General features: G+C 40.5%; 2 long non-coding RNA genes across 2 annotated transcripts in view; both read left to right on the top strand.

Annotated features, from left to right (window-relative positions):
- The window catches only part of LOC120886182 (uncharacterized), a 105,463-nt gene that overhangs the window by 85,312 nt on the left and 3,326 nt on the right, over window positions 1–16,825 (top strand). Inside the window, exon 4 of the long non-coding RNA XR_005728950.2 lies at window positions 16,264–16,316. This is a non-coding gene — a long non-coding RNA (uncharacterized LOC120886182). The remainder of the gene's footprint in view (window positions 1–16,263; window positions 16,317–16,825) is intronic.
- Window positions 4,024–4,645, top strand: LOC144377700 (uncharacterized). The gene is made up of 2 exons (XR_013438710.1): window positions 4,024–4,252; window positions 4,511–4,645. It is a non-coding gene; the product is annotated as an uncharacterized LOC144377700 (long non-coding RNA).

Below are 16,825 nucleotides of genomic sequence, written 5' to 3'. Positions count from 1 at the left end.
ACGGCTCCCCTCTCTGGTTCCCTCCTCTAACCGCCCAGCAGGGCAGCAAAGATTACTTAGGGCTAGCAGGAGAGAGAGAGAATGAACATGCTTGGGAGTAGCCTTTTATTGGGGAACAAAAGATTCAGGGGAGAATTCCATCCAATGAAGGTTGAGGGGGGGCTGCACTCCAAGGTGAGGGTCAGTGATTGGGTCCCCGGGGTCAGTGGTCAGGCACACCCCCACACGGATGGGCTCTCTCATCAGGAAAGGGTCGGGAAAGCTTCGACACAGCCAAAGCGCCTCAGACCCTTAACGGGAGCCACCCAATCACGTGTCAGAAATGGCTTCCCACAAACAATAACAAGAAAACAAAAAACTGGTCACAGGATATCACTTTGCCTTCTCTCACAGTACCCAACACACAGACAAGAAATTCCACCAGCTCCCCACTACCAAAGCCGGTTTTTCTAAATAGAGAGGTCTTATTAATTGATATATATATTTGACTATCTTGTGTTTCTTTGACTTATTTCCCCCCAACTCCCCATTTGTGTGGGAGGAGCTAGGGAACAGGTAAGTTGCAAACATCAGCAGATTTTTTTTTTGGCAAAGTGATCAGATTGGGGCCACTTTCACCCCTATATATAACACAGTTTGGCTCTTATCCCAGGCTTGCCTTTCTAAGATGCCAAGAGCACACACAACCAAGAGACTCAGCCTTCTAAGAGATGAGTCATGTGAATTTACAGTTCTGGTCTTTTTCTTTTTTTCTATTACCACTTTATATTTTTATGATCCACTTATCTCAAAAAAATGATGAAGGGCAAAAACAAAAACCAGAAGCTCACCTACACTTTAACTTTATCTCCATGTTCAATTATTCCTCCCTTTGATTTTGACAAAGTTGAGGCTTTGAGCATGATGCTGTAGAAATCTTTGTTATGTCGCCATCTCGTGATCAAAGAGGATAACTACCTGTTTATGCTTCCCAAACATGGTATTTTTATTGAGCATCCACTCTGTCTCAGGCACTGTACACCAATTGTGGTTGTCTCTTAACATTGAAAACAAGGGTGCGCCTATATGGTAGGAAACTTCCCCAGGGACAGTAGCAGCTGCATTGTAGGAATGCAGTATCCACACCTGTCTCTCTCCTCCTCATTTGAGATTTCACCCAGACTCTCGGATGCTGAAAGGAGTTTGATGGAACAGTACTGTCTGGAGCTGTAGGATTTATTTCAGGTTGCAGCAAAGCACGGCCTTTTCCAGCTGCAGTTGTTTCCTATCCCTACACTCTAGTGCTTCTCAACCCCGGCTGCACATTAGAAACACCCACAGGCATAGAAACAGCGATGGCCAGGCCTCAGCCCCAGAGAGCCTGATTTCATAGTTCAAGGTTGAGGCATCAATATTTTTAAGGCTCTCTAGGTGCTTCTAATGTTCAGTTGGGCTTGGGAGACACTGTAAAAATTACTAAGCTAGGCCGGATGTCACTCTTTTTATTGCTGTTATAATTGGAGGAGTTTCCCTTGCCCCATGCACTTCACACACTCAACAACACATGGAGACAGAAACTGGGGAACTGTCTGGTCCCATCATCTAAAGAACTTCATTTGTCTCTCAGTTACCAGAAATACTTTCCAAATTGCCAGTGGGTCTTTGAGAGGTGCCATAAGCTACTATTAAAAGGAAGATGGGCGGGGGGCGGGGGCTGATTACAATGGTAGAGTGCTCATTTAGCACGTGAGAGGCACTGGGTTCGTTCTTCAGCACCACATAAAAATAAATAAATAAAATAAAGATTTTGTGTCCAACTACAACTAAAAAAAAAAAAAAAAAAAAAAAGGCAGATGGCATTCTTGGCCGATCTAAGGGTGCACAGTTTAAAAGTGGAATGGATGGGTGGGAATTGAGCAGAGGAACACATTCTGATGGCCAGAAGTATGCAAAGGAAAATTCCAAGGAGCAGTTTGAGGGTGGGGAGAGAGTTTGTGTTTTTTATTTTTTTCTTTAGTGTCTAAAATTAGTCTATGCTATTTCTGGGAATTAATGTTTGTCATTAGGAGGGATATGTACATGTACTAACTATTATTTTATGACCATTTGGAAGAATAAAGAGGTGTATTATCAATTCACATTGGTGGACGAGGTGTAGGGTCCTCATGTCCCTCACAGTTTATTCAGCTCTCAAGGATTTGGAGAGTTCATGTCTGCCAAAGCCAATGTCTCGGCTTTGCACCAGAATCACGAGCCACCATACACCTTTGTAGGTTCAAACAGCAATTCTTTATTCCCGCTCTCACACCGCCTCCACACAGGTCCAGGGGCAAACGTGTTCTGCCGTCTCCCGCACAATTCACCTACTCCATGAGGCTATCTCCAAATTCCATTTTAATCTCAGGAGAACTCAACGGGAACAAGCAGCAGGAACACCCTAATCCCAGCAATAATCTTCAACCGCCAACTTCCCTAAAACCCATTATCTTAAACTGGCAACGCCTTAAACTCAAGGAGCCGGTTACTTCCTCAAACCTGATCAGCTCTAAACCCGGATCCGCCTTGGTCCTTGAGCAAGGTCACCTTATTAAAGCATGCATGCAATGTCCCATCGAATGTCCTCTAAGCAGCATGGGGTACGCTTGGCAAGGAAATTTCGATGCGTCATTCCTACTTGGTAATGGCCCTCAGCACATGTCCATCTTGGACCAGTTTGCTGAGCTACCAGGGAGTTGTCCAGGTTAGAACAAGACTTGGCTAAACCAACTCCTAGGGGAATGGAGTGGGATTGGAAGATCCTGTGTGACAGACAAGTCTCCATAGGTGGGAGGAGCTTCTCAAACACAGGAGGAAATGCACACCTGTTTCAGTCCATTTGTGGTACTATCACAGAATAGTGCAGGCTAAATAACTTATAAAGAACAGAAATGTATTGACTCTTGGTTCTAGACACTGGGATGTCCAAGATCAAGGGGCTGTAAATTGACAAGGGCTTCTTGCTAACCATAGCATGGCAGAAGGTCCCCCATCCTTTTGTAAGGAACCCACGCCTATGATAATGGAACTGACTCATTCATGAGGGCAGAATGCTCGTGGCCTAAGCACCTCTTTTTTATTTTTTTGGTACCTGGGATTGAACCCAGGGGCACTTAACCACTGAACCACATCCCCAGCCCATTTTTCATATTTTATTTAAGACAGGTTCTCACTGAGTTGCTTAGGGCTTCAGTAAGTTGCTGAGGGTGGCATCGAATTTATGATCCTCCTGCCTCAGACTCCCCAGCCAGTGGGATTATAGGCATATGTCACACTGCACCCAACAGGCCCCACCTCTTAATACTGTTACATTGAAGATTGAGTTTCAATACATGCTTTTGGGGGGACATAGTCAAACCATAGTGACACCTCAAAAAGAGAGGTTTGAAGGAGGCTGCTTGTCTGGGAGAAAGGCAGACAGAAGGTCAAGGGAACGAGATCAGCACCCGGAGAGTCCTGTCAAACATGTAATTTCTTGCATAATTTTCCTTGTGAATACAAGAAAAATAGGACAGTGGCCTTTAATGTCTTGGAGATTTATCTAATTTGTCCAACCTTTAGTACACTTTGTGATAATATTGTGAAGACAGAAGGGCTGTATTGGCTGCCTCCTCATGCACCTGAAAGCTGCAGGAAGCTGGGAGGGGCTGGCCCTGTGAGGAGCTGAGTGTGGCCCACACAGAGCCCAGAGCAGCCAGAAGAGGACAGAACTCAGAGGGACGGAGGCCAGAGGAAACTCAGAGGTGGGAGACAGGAGACGCCCCTCTTCTAGAGGGAGAGGACCCCCAAAGAGGAAAGGAAAGCTGCCATTTTGGTTCCACCAAAATGCCTTCATTATCAAAAAAAAAAAAAAAAAGATAAAGAAAGATGGCTGCCTGAGAAGGGCCATCTAAAGATGTGATTTTCACTCCATTAGCTTTGAGTAGCAGCAGGATGTTCAAGCAGAGGTTTCCCATAGATATGAGCACATATCTGGCAAAGAGAAGGCAGACTTTTTTTTTTTTTTTTTTTTAAAGAGAGAGTGAGAGAGGAGGGAGGGGGAGAGAGAGAGAGAGAATTTTTAATATTTTATTTTTTAGTTCTCGGCGGACACAACATCTTTGTTGGTATGTGGTACTGAGGATCGAACCCGGGCCGCACGCATGCGAGGCGAGCACGCTACCGCTTGAGCCACATCCCCAGCCCAAGAAGGCAGACTTTTTTGTCCTTGTGATGCTGGGGATGGACCCCATTCGAGGTAAGCTCTACCACCGACTACACCTCCAGCCCCAGAAAGTGAAATATTTAAGACAAAACGTACCAATTGGAGAGCCTGGGCAGTGTGAAAACTGCACGAGGAGAACAGGTTTCGGAGACATAGACCATGTCCTAGTCCTTTATTTTACACATGAGGAAACTGAGACCCAGAGAACAGGGAAGGCCACTGAGGTCCCCGTGGCTGGCACCTGCTTCTGACTCCCAACTCAGGTTTTGTTTGTGTTTTCCGTCTTCCCAGGTGTCATCTGGATCCTGGTAATTTGAACACTGTCTTTGGTGAACCCATGAAAGGCACTTTGTGGGAAATTCCGGGAACTCACCAGCCAATACTCATATTAGATTTTCTGGTGCCAATTAAAGATAAGTTTTATTATCTTGTCTTTTTTTTTTTTTTTCAGTAGAGTTAATTACCAGTGTTTGTGTAGGCAGGGAGCTGAATCTCTGAGTCAGAACTCTCCTCTTTGTTTGAGTATATTCAAAGACTTCAGGACTGCGTGGGCAAAGAGTATCAAATGGTTTCCATTTAAAAGGGAGTTTGAAATGGAGCCACAGGGCTTGGCTGCTGTCCTCATGCTAGGCTACATTTCCATGGGGGCAGGCCCAGCCCTTTCACAGAAGTGACATTTGCCCATGGCAGAGGTGACCAGGGCTTCAAAGAGGAGAAATAAAGCAGGAAAGAGGTGGAAACCTCCCAAGAATCAGATGAAATTGCCCATTGGATGGAAATCAGCTACCTGGGGACGCCAGAGGGAGGCGTCCACAACTCCTCGAGCTCAGGTGGACATTTCTCTCTCTCTCAGTAGGGTTAATGCCCATGCAGCCATTTTGTCAACTGAGACTTGGGGATTGGGTTGGCATTCGGGCTGCCAGCCAGAAGGTCCTGCAAACAGGCACCTCTTGAGCTTCTAAATATCATCTCTTTTCTGTAGTAGCACCTTCAAATCTGAGGCCACCTCAAGCAGTGACTCATGGGGCTCCCAGCAGCCTGGCCCACATGTGTTTTCCAGTGTTTTCTGAGGTCAGAGGTTCTAGCCCTGCCCCTTCTTGGTTAAGCCTCATGTGTCCTGAGGAGCTGGGGCGGCAGAGAAACTGCTCTGGGAGGTGTCCACACATGCCCAGGCCTCCCGAGTTATGTTTATAGCAACAGGGACCCCACCGGGAGCTGAGAGCGAGCTGGCAATAAGCTTCTGTGGTCTGGATCGTATCACCCTGTACCTGGGACCCTCTGAAAAGCTTGGCGACGCCACGTCTGTTTATCCTGAGACAGAAGGCCAAAAACACACTGGAAGAAGTCCTGTCCCTACATCCTGGGAGTTAGCCAAACAAGGAAATTCTAACCACAAGGCAAAACCGCATTTGAAAAGCCAAACTGTTTTCTTCTCCCTCCCAGTCCTCGGTCCTAGTTAAAAGTTCCAAATATTTGGTCCTCTCTTCGTAAGGTATGGTTGCTTTCCTTTTTATAAGTGAAAAGGCCTTTTTCCCCCGCTAATATTCACTAGTATACATCCATTCTCCGCATAGCAACCAGAATTCTCTTTGGGAAGAATAAATTCCTTTCCAAGTGTTTTAGGGCTCTCTATGGACTGGCTGTGTGACACTCTCTCCCCTGAAATTTGAGCTCCAGCCATAATGTCCTTTATTCACCAAGCACTTCAAGTTTGGGGGACTTGCAAGGAGGGGTGAGGTTGCCCGTACACCTAGAAGCACTGCTCAGTCATTTTTATTGCTATTAAAAATTTTCATGCAGTAAACTTGGTTTTTGTTCTACAAGTTTTCACAGATGCAAAGATCCCTGAAATCACAAACACAAACAGGATAAAAAACTACTCAAGTTCAAGAGAATTCCCTCAAGCTTCCCTTTACAGTCCATTCCTTCCCCATTTCCTTCCAGCTACAGATCTGTTTTCTGGTCTTAGAATTTTGCCTTTTTCAGGCTGCCATTTAAATGGAACTGTATGAAAAATTATATACTTTGAGACTAACTGATTTCACTTAGCATAAAGCATTTGATATTTGCCCACAGTGGGTATACATCAATAGCTCATTCCTTTCCATTGTTGAGTAATGTTCCATTGTACAGGTATTTTAATTTGCTCACCCATTTTCTTATTGAAGAACATCTGGATCATTTTCAGTTTGGGGCAATCATGAAGAATGCTGCTATAAACATTTATGTACAGATTTTTGTGTGAGTTTTTCTTTTTCTATAATAAATACCTACAAATTTGATTTGTGGGTCAAATGGTAAGAATATTTTGAACTTCATAAAAAAAAAAATCCAACTGCTTTTCAGAATGTTCTATACCATTTTATATCTTCATCAGTCCCGTATTAAAGTTCCTTGTCAGTACTTGCTATTATCAGAATTTCTTATAACAGCCAATCAAATTTGTATGTAATGGTACCTCAATGTAGTTTTTTTTAAGAGAGAGGAGAGAGAGAGAGAGAGAGAGAGAGAGAGAGAGAGAGAGAGAGAGAGAGAGAGAATTTTTTTTTAGTATTTATTTTTTAGTTTTTAGTGGACACAGCATCTTTGTTTGTATGTGGTGCTGAGGATCAAACCCGGGCCGCAAGCATGCCAGGCGAGTGCGCTACCGCTTGAGCCACATCCCCAGCCCCCTCAATGTAGTTTTAAATTTGTATTTCCCTAGTGACCAATGTTGTTAAATAGATGTTCATATATTAATGTGCCACCTCTCTATCTTCCTTGGTGAGATGTATGTTCAAATCTTTTGCCCATTTTGAAAGACTGTTGAGTGTTGAGGGTTCTTTATATATTCTGGGTACAAGTCCTTTCTCAGATATGTGATTACTAAATACTTTTTAGCAGTCAGTAATTTATATTTACATTTCTTAGTTTTTCCCAGAACTAAAATTTTTAATTAAATTAATTCTGATTTATTAGTTTTTCTCTTAAGGATTTTGTTTTATGATCCAAGATCATAAAGGCTTCTTTATTTTTTAATCTAAGAGTTTTATAGTTTTATGTTCAGTCATATGGTTTGTTTTCAGTTAATTTTTATATATGATGTGGATAAGAAAAGTGTGGTTCCTAATGGAATACTGTATTGCAACGAGAAAGAATGAACTATTGATACATGCTACAATCTCAAAAGAATTATGTTGAGTCCAGGAAGTGAGATTAAAATTTTAAAATTTACATGCAATAAATGGATATGATTCCATTAACATAAAAATTAGGAAATTTTAACTAGTATAAATGAAAGAAAGCAGATTAGTGATTGCCAGGAGACAAAGAGTGAGAAGGAGGGATAAAAGAGAACAGAAGGAAACTTTGGGGAAAGATGGATGACTGGGGTGATGATGTCGTTGATATATGCATATGCCAAAATTTATCAAATCATATGCTTTAAACACATGTTGTTTGCTGTTGTATCTCAAGAAAATGTTTAAATTGATCATATTTTATAGGCCCTATAGGTGGAATCCTTTAGTCGGTTTCATTCATCTCTATCCTGTAGTCAACACCATAACTGCAATGATCATAGTAGTTTTATTTTATATCTTAAAATTGGATACTGTGAGTCTTCAAATTTGTTCTCTCTCAAAACTGTTTTAGATATTCTAGTTCCTTTACTTTTGCATATACATTTTCTAATTAGCTCGCCTAGATCTATGAAGAATCATGTTTTTGAGGGGAGTGCCTTAAACCTATACATCAGTTGGGGAATGTTTGATATTTTGACTTTAATGAATATAATGGGAACAGAAGGTCTTTGAATTCTTTCATTAATTTTTAAAAATTATAACTAAGTGTATGATATTCTTTTGGAAACTATTGTAAATGGCATTGATTTATAAATTTCAGTTGCCAGTTTTAGAACTGAGTGCCCTTTTGTGTTGATCTTCTACTACATGACAAATTGTTAAATACAATTTGTCCTCAAAATGTTTTTATGTAGATTCCCTAATATTTTCTACATCTGTGAGAAGAGACAGGTTTGTTTCTTCCTTTCGGATCTGATTTCCTGTTACAGTATCTAGGATTTCCAATTGTGTGGGACAATTGTGGTGAATTCACACATGGCCCACTTATTCTTCACATAACAAAAAGAGACAATCAGCTGGCTCATCCCTCTCTGTGAGGCAGGAGGCAGGGCCATCAGCTGCGAAATTCTCTTGAAGACAACTGAACCTGCCACGGACCAAGCCTCCACCCAGGGATGCTCCCAAACTCAACCATCAAAATGAATAACACTTGAGGTAGATCCAACATGGCGGCGGGCGCGGAGAGATCAAGTCTCTGACCTCTTCAGCTGCGCGGGCATAGGGAGTCATAAACCGTCTAAATGCTGTTTGCTCAGGATCACTAGGCAATGCTGAGCTGACGTGGATCTGGGGCGAACAGTCTGGGCCTCTCAGAACACACACCAAGCCCAGATCGGCTGAATTCAAGCTCCCGTTTGCCTGCTTCTCGCAGACAAACTGCTGTGACTCAGCACTAAACAATCCCGCTGAAACAACTGGTCGGCCCTTCTGAACCTGCGGAGGTTAATATCAACCGAGCCTTCATAGGCAGTGGCCACAGGGGCTTGGGAGAGCCAGTCAGGACCCACCTGTTGCATTGGTCACCCTGCAAAGGGAAACGAACTGTCGCCATTTGCATGGGATACCACCATGGCAGAGAACTGACGTCATCAGACTGCGGCGGAGGAGATAACTTCATTGAAACCAGCTGCGACAGGTGTGTAAGCCCCTAGCCTTCCCTCTCCACACAGCGGGGGAAACCTCAAGTGCCCCTCCCAGCTCTCCCGTGAGCGCGATAGCCAGACTGAGGGAATCCGGAGTGGCACGGGACCCACGGCATGGAACTCCCGGCTACTGCTCCCACCAGTGTTGACAACTGAGGTCTCTTGCACAAGCTACCAGGGGCGTGGCTACAGGAGGGCAAGCAAAATTCGCTAAGTGTTCTCAGCCCCAAGCTCTACAAACTTAGGGTCTGAGGGAATGGCAAACAGAGAGAGTGTGCCCAGTCATTCATGAAAACAGGGCTCCCAGGAGCAGCAGACCTGGCGTGTAGCCAGTATTGTGGTGAGCATCACCGGTGAGCAGGGCCTGGCTTGAGGAAAAGTGGGGAAGTGACTAGACACAAGAGAAGGCCCTAGGCACTCAGGATTGGAGACCCGCCCAGTCTGGGAGGAGGAGCTGCTGCACAGTGATTGGTTCCTGCGTATTGAGAGGAGAAGCTTGGCCCGGTGAGCACAGCTCCACCTACTGGAAGAGAAGTTAATCAAACTCTAAGACTGCATTTATTAATTTTTTTGTAATTTGGGGTTTTTTTTCATTTTCATTTTTTTGTTGTTTTTTAAATTTTTTAAATTTTTATTTATTTTTTATTTATTTATTTATTTTTTTAAAGGGGGGGGAGAGAGAGAGAGAGAGAGAGAGAATTTTTAATATTTATTTTTTAGTTCTCGGCGGACACAACATCTTTGTTGGTATGTGGTGCTGAGGATCGAACCCGGGCCGCCCGCATGCCAGACGAGCGCGATACCGCCTGAGCCACATTCCCAGCCCAAATTTTTATTTTTTTATTATTTTTTCTTTTTTCTTTTCTATTTTTTTCTTTTATCTTTTCATTTCTTTTCAATTTTCTTACTCCACCTTCCTTGAATTCTACCTGCTTACTCTCATTCTCCTTAGTGACTTCCTCCCTTCCCTTCTAATACCTTTCCTCCCAAGCATCAAATAAATTTATAGGAGTAAACAGTAACTCAGCAGTTAAACAGCACAAGAAGTAACATGAGCAGCATGAAAAAGGAAGGACAAAAAGGAGTCCAAACAATGCAGGACAGCCTAAATACTCAGGAGGACCTAGAGGCATCAGAAAAATGGTCATATAAAGAACTCAAGGAATACCTTAGACAGATGGAATGGAACCTTAAAGAGGATACGAGACAGCAAATTCAAACAGTGAAAGAACACATTGAAAATGAATTACATAAACAGATAAAAGAAAAAATTAAGCATCTTTATCAGGAGATAGAGATTATAAAAAAATCAAACAATAATTCTAGAAATGAAGGAAACTATAAACCAAATTAAAAACTCAATTGAGAGTATCACTAACAGAGTGGAGCAAGTAGAAGTCAGAACATCAGACAATGAAGACAAAATATATCATCTTGAAAAGAGTCTAGCCAACTCAGAAAGGCTGATAAAAAATCACGAGAAAAACATCCAAGAGATATGGGATAACATAAAAAAACTAAACTTAAGAGTCATCGGGATAGAGGAAGGTATAGAGATTCAAACTAAGGGAATGAGTAACCTGCTGAATGAAATAATTACAGAAAACTTTCCAGAAATAAAAAAGGAAACGGATATACAAATTGTAGATGCATACGGGACACCGAGCACACAAAATCACAGTAGACCAACGCCAAGACACATTGTTATGAAGATATCCAATATACAGAACAAAGAGAAAATATTAAAAGCTAAAGAGAAAGGAGGCAGATTACATTCAGGGGTAAACCAATAAGGTTAACAACGGATTTTTCATCACAGACTCTGAAAGCAAGAAGATCCTAGAACAACATATTTCAAACACTGAAAGACAATGGATGCCAACCAAGAATTCTGTATCCAGCAAAATTAAACTTCAGGTACAACAACGAAATAAAAATCTTTCATGATAAACAAAAGTTAAAAGAATTTGCAGCCAGAAAACCAGCATTGCAAAGCATCTTGAGCAAAACACTACACTAGGAAGAAATGAAAAACAATAACCAAAACCATCAGTGGGAAGTGCCTCATTAAAGACAGAGGGCGGGGGGGGGGGAAGCTAATCATGGAGAAACAAACTAAATTAAAAAAAAAAGATAAATAATCAAACATGGCTGAAAGTACAAACTATATATCAATAGTAACTCTAAATGTTAATGGCTTAAACTGTCCAATAAAGCGACATGGATAGGCTGGTAACATGGATTAAAAAAAAACAAATTCAACAATGCTGCCTCCAGGAGACACATCTGATTGGAAAAGACATACACAGGCTGAAGGTGAAAGGTTGGGAAAAAATATACCACGCACACGGTCCTCATAAGCAAGCAGGGGTGGCCATCCTCATATCGAATAAAATTGACTTCAAGACTAAGTTAATCCAAAGAGATAAGGAAGGACATTGTATACTGTTAAAAGGAACCGTTCAACAACATGACATAACAATTATCAATATTTATGCACCAAATAATGGTGCTGCGACGTTCATAAAACAAATTCTCCTCAAGTTCAAGAATCAAATAGACCACAACACAATAATTATGGGTGACTTCAACACACCTCTCTCACCATTGGACAGATCCTCCAAACAAAAGTTGAATAAAGAAACTATAGAACTCAATATCACAATCAATAAGCTAGACTTAACTGACATATATAGAATATATCAACCGTCATCAAGTGGATATACTTTTTCTCAGCAGCACATGGATCCTCCTCAAAAATAGACCATATATTATGCCATAGGGCAACCCTCAGTAAATATAAAGGAGTGGAGATAATACCATGCATTTTATCTGATCATAATGGAATGAAACTGGAAATCAATGATAAAAGAAGGAAGGAAAAATCCTACATCACATGGAAAATGAACAATATGTTACTGAATGATCAATGGGTTACAGGACACATAAAGGAGGAAATAAAAAAATTCTTAGAGATAAATGAAAATATGGGCACAACATATCGGAATCTATGGGACACAATGAAAGCAGTTTTAAGAGGGAAATTCATCGCCTGGAGGTCATTCCTCAAAAAAAGAAAAAAACCAACAAATAAATGAGCTCACACTTCATCTCAAAGCCCTAGAAAAGGAAGAGCAAAACAACAGCAAATGTAGCAGAAGGCAAGAAATAATTAAAATCAGAGTGGAAATCAATGAAATTGAAACAAAAGAAACTATTGAAAAAATTAACAAAACTAAAAGTTGGTTCTTCGAAAAAATAAATAAGATCAACAGACCTTTAGCTATGCTAACGAACAGAAGAAGAGAGAGAACTCAAATTACTAACATACAGGATGAAAAAGGCAATATCACAACAGATGCTATAGAAATACAGAAGACAATTAGAAATTATTTTGAAAACCTATATTCCAATAAAATAGAAGATAGTGAAGACATCGATAAATTTCTTAAGTCATATGATTTGCCCAGACTGAGTCAGGAGGATACACACAATTTGAACAGACCAATATCAATGGATGAAATAGAAGAAGCAATCAAAAGACTACCAACCAAGAAAAGCCCAGGACAGAATGGGTATACAGCAGAGTTTTACAAAACGTTTAAAGAAGAATTAATACCACTACTTTTCAAGTTATTTCAGGAATTAGAAAAAGAGGGAGCTCTTCAAATTTATTCTATGAGGCCAACATCACCCTGATTCTGACACCAGACAAAGACACCTCAAAGAAAGAAAACTATAGACCAATACCTCTAATGAACCTAGGTGCAAAAAGCCTCAATAAAATTCTGTCGAATCGGATACAAAGGCACATCAAAAAAAGTGTGCACCATGATCAAGTAGGATACATCCCTGGGATGCAAGGATGGTTCAATATACGGAAATCAATAAATGTTATTCACCACATCAATAGACTTAAAGATAAGAACCATATGATCATCTCGATAGACGCAGAAAAAGCATTCGACAAAGTACAGCATCCCTTTATGTTCAAAACATTAGAAAAACTAGGGATAACAGGAATTTATCTCAACATTGTAAAAGCTATCTCTGCTAAGCCTCAGGCTAGCATCATTCTGAATGGAGAAAAATTGAAGGCATTCCCTCTAAAATCTGGAACAAGACGGGGATGCCCTCTATCACCACTTATATTCAATATAGTTCTCAAAACACTGGCCAGAGCAATTAGACAGACGAAAGAAATTAAAGGCATAAAAATAGGAAAAGAAGAACTTAAATTATCACTATTTGCAGAAGACATGATTCTATACCTGGAAGACCCAAAAGGGTATACAAAAAAACTACTAGAACTAATAAATGAATTCAGTAAAGTGGCAGGATATAAAATCAACATGCATAAATCAAAGGCATTTCTGTATATCAGCGACAAAACTTCTGAAACGGAAATGAGGAAAAACACTCCATTCACAATATCCTCAAAAAAAAAATAATAAAATACTTGGGAATTAACCTAACAAAAGAGGTGAAAGATTTATACAATGAAAACTACAGAACCCTAAAGAGAGAAGTAGTAGCAGATCTTAGAAGATGGAAAAATATACCCTGTTCATGGATAGGCAGAACTAACTTCATCAAAATGGCGATATTTCCAAAAGTTCTCTATAGGTTTAATGCAATGCCAATCAAAATCCCATTGGCATTTATTGTAGAAATAGATAAAGCAATCATGAAATTCATATGGAAAAATAAAAGACCCAGAATAGCAAAAGCAATTCTAAGCAGGAAGTGTGAATCAGGTGGTATAGCAATACCAGATTTCAAACTATATTACAGAGCAATAATAACAAAAACAGCATGGTACTGATACCAAAACAGGGGGTGGACCAATGGTACAGAATAGAGGACACAGAGACTAATCCACAAAGTTACAGCTATCTTATATTTGATAAAGGGGCTAAAAGCATGCAATGGAGGAAGGATAGCATCTTCAACAAATGGTGTTGGGAAAACTGAAAATCCATATGCAACAAAATGAAACTGAATCCCCTCCTCCCCTGCACAAAAGTTAACTCAAAATGGATCAAGGAGCTTGATATCAAATCAGAGACTCTGCGTCTGATAGAAGAAAAAGTTAGCTCCGACCTACATATTGTGGGGTCGGGATCCAAATTCCTTAATAGGACACCCATAGCACAAGAGTGAATAACAAGAATCAACAAATGGGACTTACTTAAACTAAAAAGTTTTTTCTCAGCAAGAGAAACAATAAGAGAGGTAAATAGGGAGCCTACATCATGGGAACAAATTTTTACTCCTCACACTTCAGATAGAGCCCTAATATCCAGAGTATACAAAGAACTCAGAAAACTAGACAATAAGATAACAAAGAACCCAATCAACAAATGGGCCAAGGACCTGAACAGACACTTCTCAGAAGAGGACATACAACCAATCAACAAGTACATGAAAAAATGCTCACCATCTCTAGCAGTCAGAGAAATGCAAATCAAAACCACCCTAAGATACCATTTCACTCCAGGAAGATTGGCAGCCACTGTGAAGTCAAACAACAACAAGTGCTGGTGAGGATGTGGGGAAAAGGGTACTCTTGTACATTGCTGGTGGGACTGCAAATTGGTGCGGCCAATTTGGAAAGCAGTATGGAGATTCCTGGGAAAGCTGGGAATGGAACCACCATTTGACCCAACTATTGCCCTTCTCGGACTATTCCCTGAAGACCTTAAAAGAGCGTACTACAGGGATACTGCCACATCGATGTTCATAGCAGCACAATTCAGAATAGCTAGACTGTGGAACCAACCTATATGCCCTTCAATAGATGAATGGATAAAAAAATGTGGCATTTATGCACCATGGAGTATTACGCAGCACTAAAAAATGACAAACTCATGGAATTTGCAGGGAAATGGATGGCACTAGAGCAGATTATGCTAAGTGAAGCTAGCCAATCCCTAAACAACAAATGCCAAATGTCTTGTTTGATATAATGAGAGCAACTAAGAACAGAGCAGGGAGGAAGAGCAGGAGGAAAAGATTAACATTAAACAGAGACATGAGGTGGGAGGGAAAGGGAGAGAAAAGGAAAATTGCATGGAAATGGAAGGAGACCCTCATTGTTATACAAAATTACATATAAGAGGTTGTGAGGGGAATGGGAAAATAAACAAGGAGAGAAATGAATTACAGTAGATGTGGTAGAGAGAGAAGATGGGAGGGGAGGGGAGGGGGGATAGTAGGGGATAGGAAAGGTAGCAGAATACAACAGTCACTAATATGGCATTATGTAAAAATGTGGATGTGTAACTGATGTGATTCTGCAATCTGTATTTGGGGTAAAAATGGGAGTTCATAGCCCACTTGAATCTATTGTATGAAATATGTCAAGAGCTTTGTAATGTTTTGAACAACCAATAAAAAAATGAATAACACTTGATGCATATTCTAAAGAAATCACAATGCAAAAATAAATCACCCGGTGATGAACAAAATTTCAGTGGAAACAGGATTGGTGTGATGATTTTTCCTTTGCCGTGGGTTCTATTACGCTGCACTGTGATCCGGACCCTGAAGGAAAGTCCTGATCTAATAGCCGTTTTACAGAAAACAGAGGTTTGGAAGAATAAATCCAGTGTGGGAGGGACCATAGGACGATGACCAAGTAAATTGCAAGAGAAAAAAAGCAAACAAACCTGGGGTGCTAGGGCCATAGTTACACAGCTGTGTTCATTTTATGGAATTTTCCAATAGTCTGTTATAAAGCAATAAAAATATTTTTTTTAAAGATGAAAGAAAATGTTCCTAAATTCAGTTACTAAAACAAGGTGATTGGATAATGGGGTGTTTATGGGATCTTATTTTTAATGTTGTTTTATAATGTTTAGTCAGCATTTTCTAGTTAGTTATTTGTTACATAATTAATGTTAAAATGTCAAGTCCTATTACCTTGTCATATAATTAATAATTTTATAATAAATACAATTTAATAAACTAAAAATTTATTTTTTTAAAGAATTTTGTCTTTAATTAAATGAATTCTGATTTACTAGTTTTTCTCTTAAGACCCCTGAAATCACAACCACAAACAGGATAAAAAACAATTCAAGTTATTAAGGAGATACACTGAAGTAGGTATGGGGTGAAATGAATGAAGTTTGGGATTTGTTTTTAAATATTTTAGAAAAAACAAAGAAGAGAGAAAAAGGAACAAATGGAGTAAATGTGAGAAAAATTGATAACTGTTGAATCTGGGGTACATATTATAATTCATTGTACTCTCTACTTTTGTATTTGCTTGCAGGCAAGGAGACGGTGACGTCACTGACTGACGTGGGAAGTCAAGAGGAGAAGCAGGTGGGCACATGTGTGGAGGCAGCGGGTGGCAGACAAGGTGGTATTTTGAACGTGTTCTGAGTGAGGATGTTCTGCCAGCACTTCAAGGGGAACGAAGACATGTGAGGAAGGAGAGATGGGTAATCGAGAAATGAAAGACAGAGACCAGGCAGAGATACACAGCAGAGTTCATTTGTCAGAGCTGACAAATAAAGGCCATCTCTCTATAGTGGAGAGAGGCAAAGCAGGCTTGGGTTCTGGGACTCTTATGGAGCCGGCTCAGGAATCAGAGCCTGGTGGGTCCCAATGTGGCCAGTTAGGGGTTGGATTGGGATGAGGGAGTGGTGAAGCCTTTCTCAGAAACACCCAAGTGAAACTTCTTCCTTAAAATGGCAGCCGTCACTTAAGATGGTCCAGATGCTAAGGACCTTATAGTAATAAAAATTTTTTTTCTTTTTTCTTTGATTTGATTTTTTATTGATAACATAGATAAATTGTGTGATAGAAATAAAATAGAAATGGCTGAGATA

Source organism: Ictidomys tridecemlineatus, chromosome 5 (genome assembly GCF_052094955.1).
Source record: "Ictidomys tridecemlineatus isolate mIctTri1 chromosome 5, mIctTri1.hap1, whole genome shotgun sequence".
Lineage (NCBI taxonomy): Eukaryota > Metazoa > Chordata > Mammalia > Rodentia > Sciuridae > Ictidomys > Ictidomys tridecemlineatus.
This window is presented reverse-complemented; position numbering and strand designations above follow the sequence as displayed.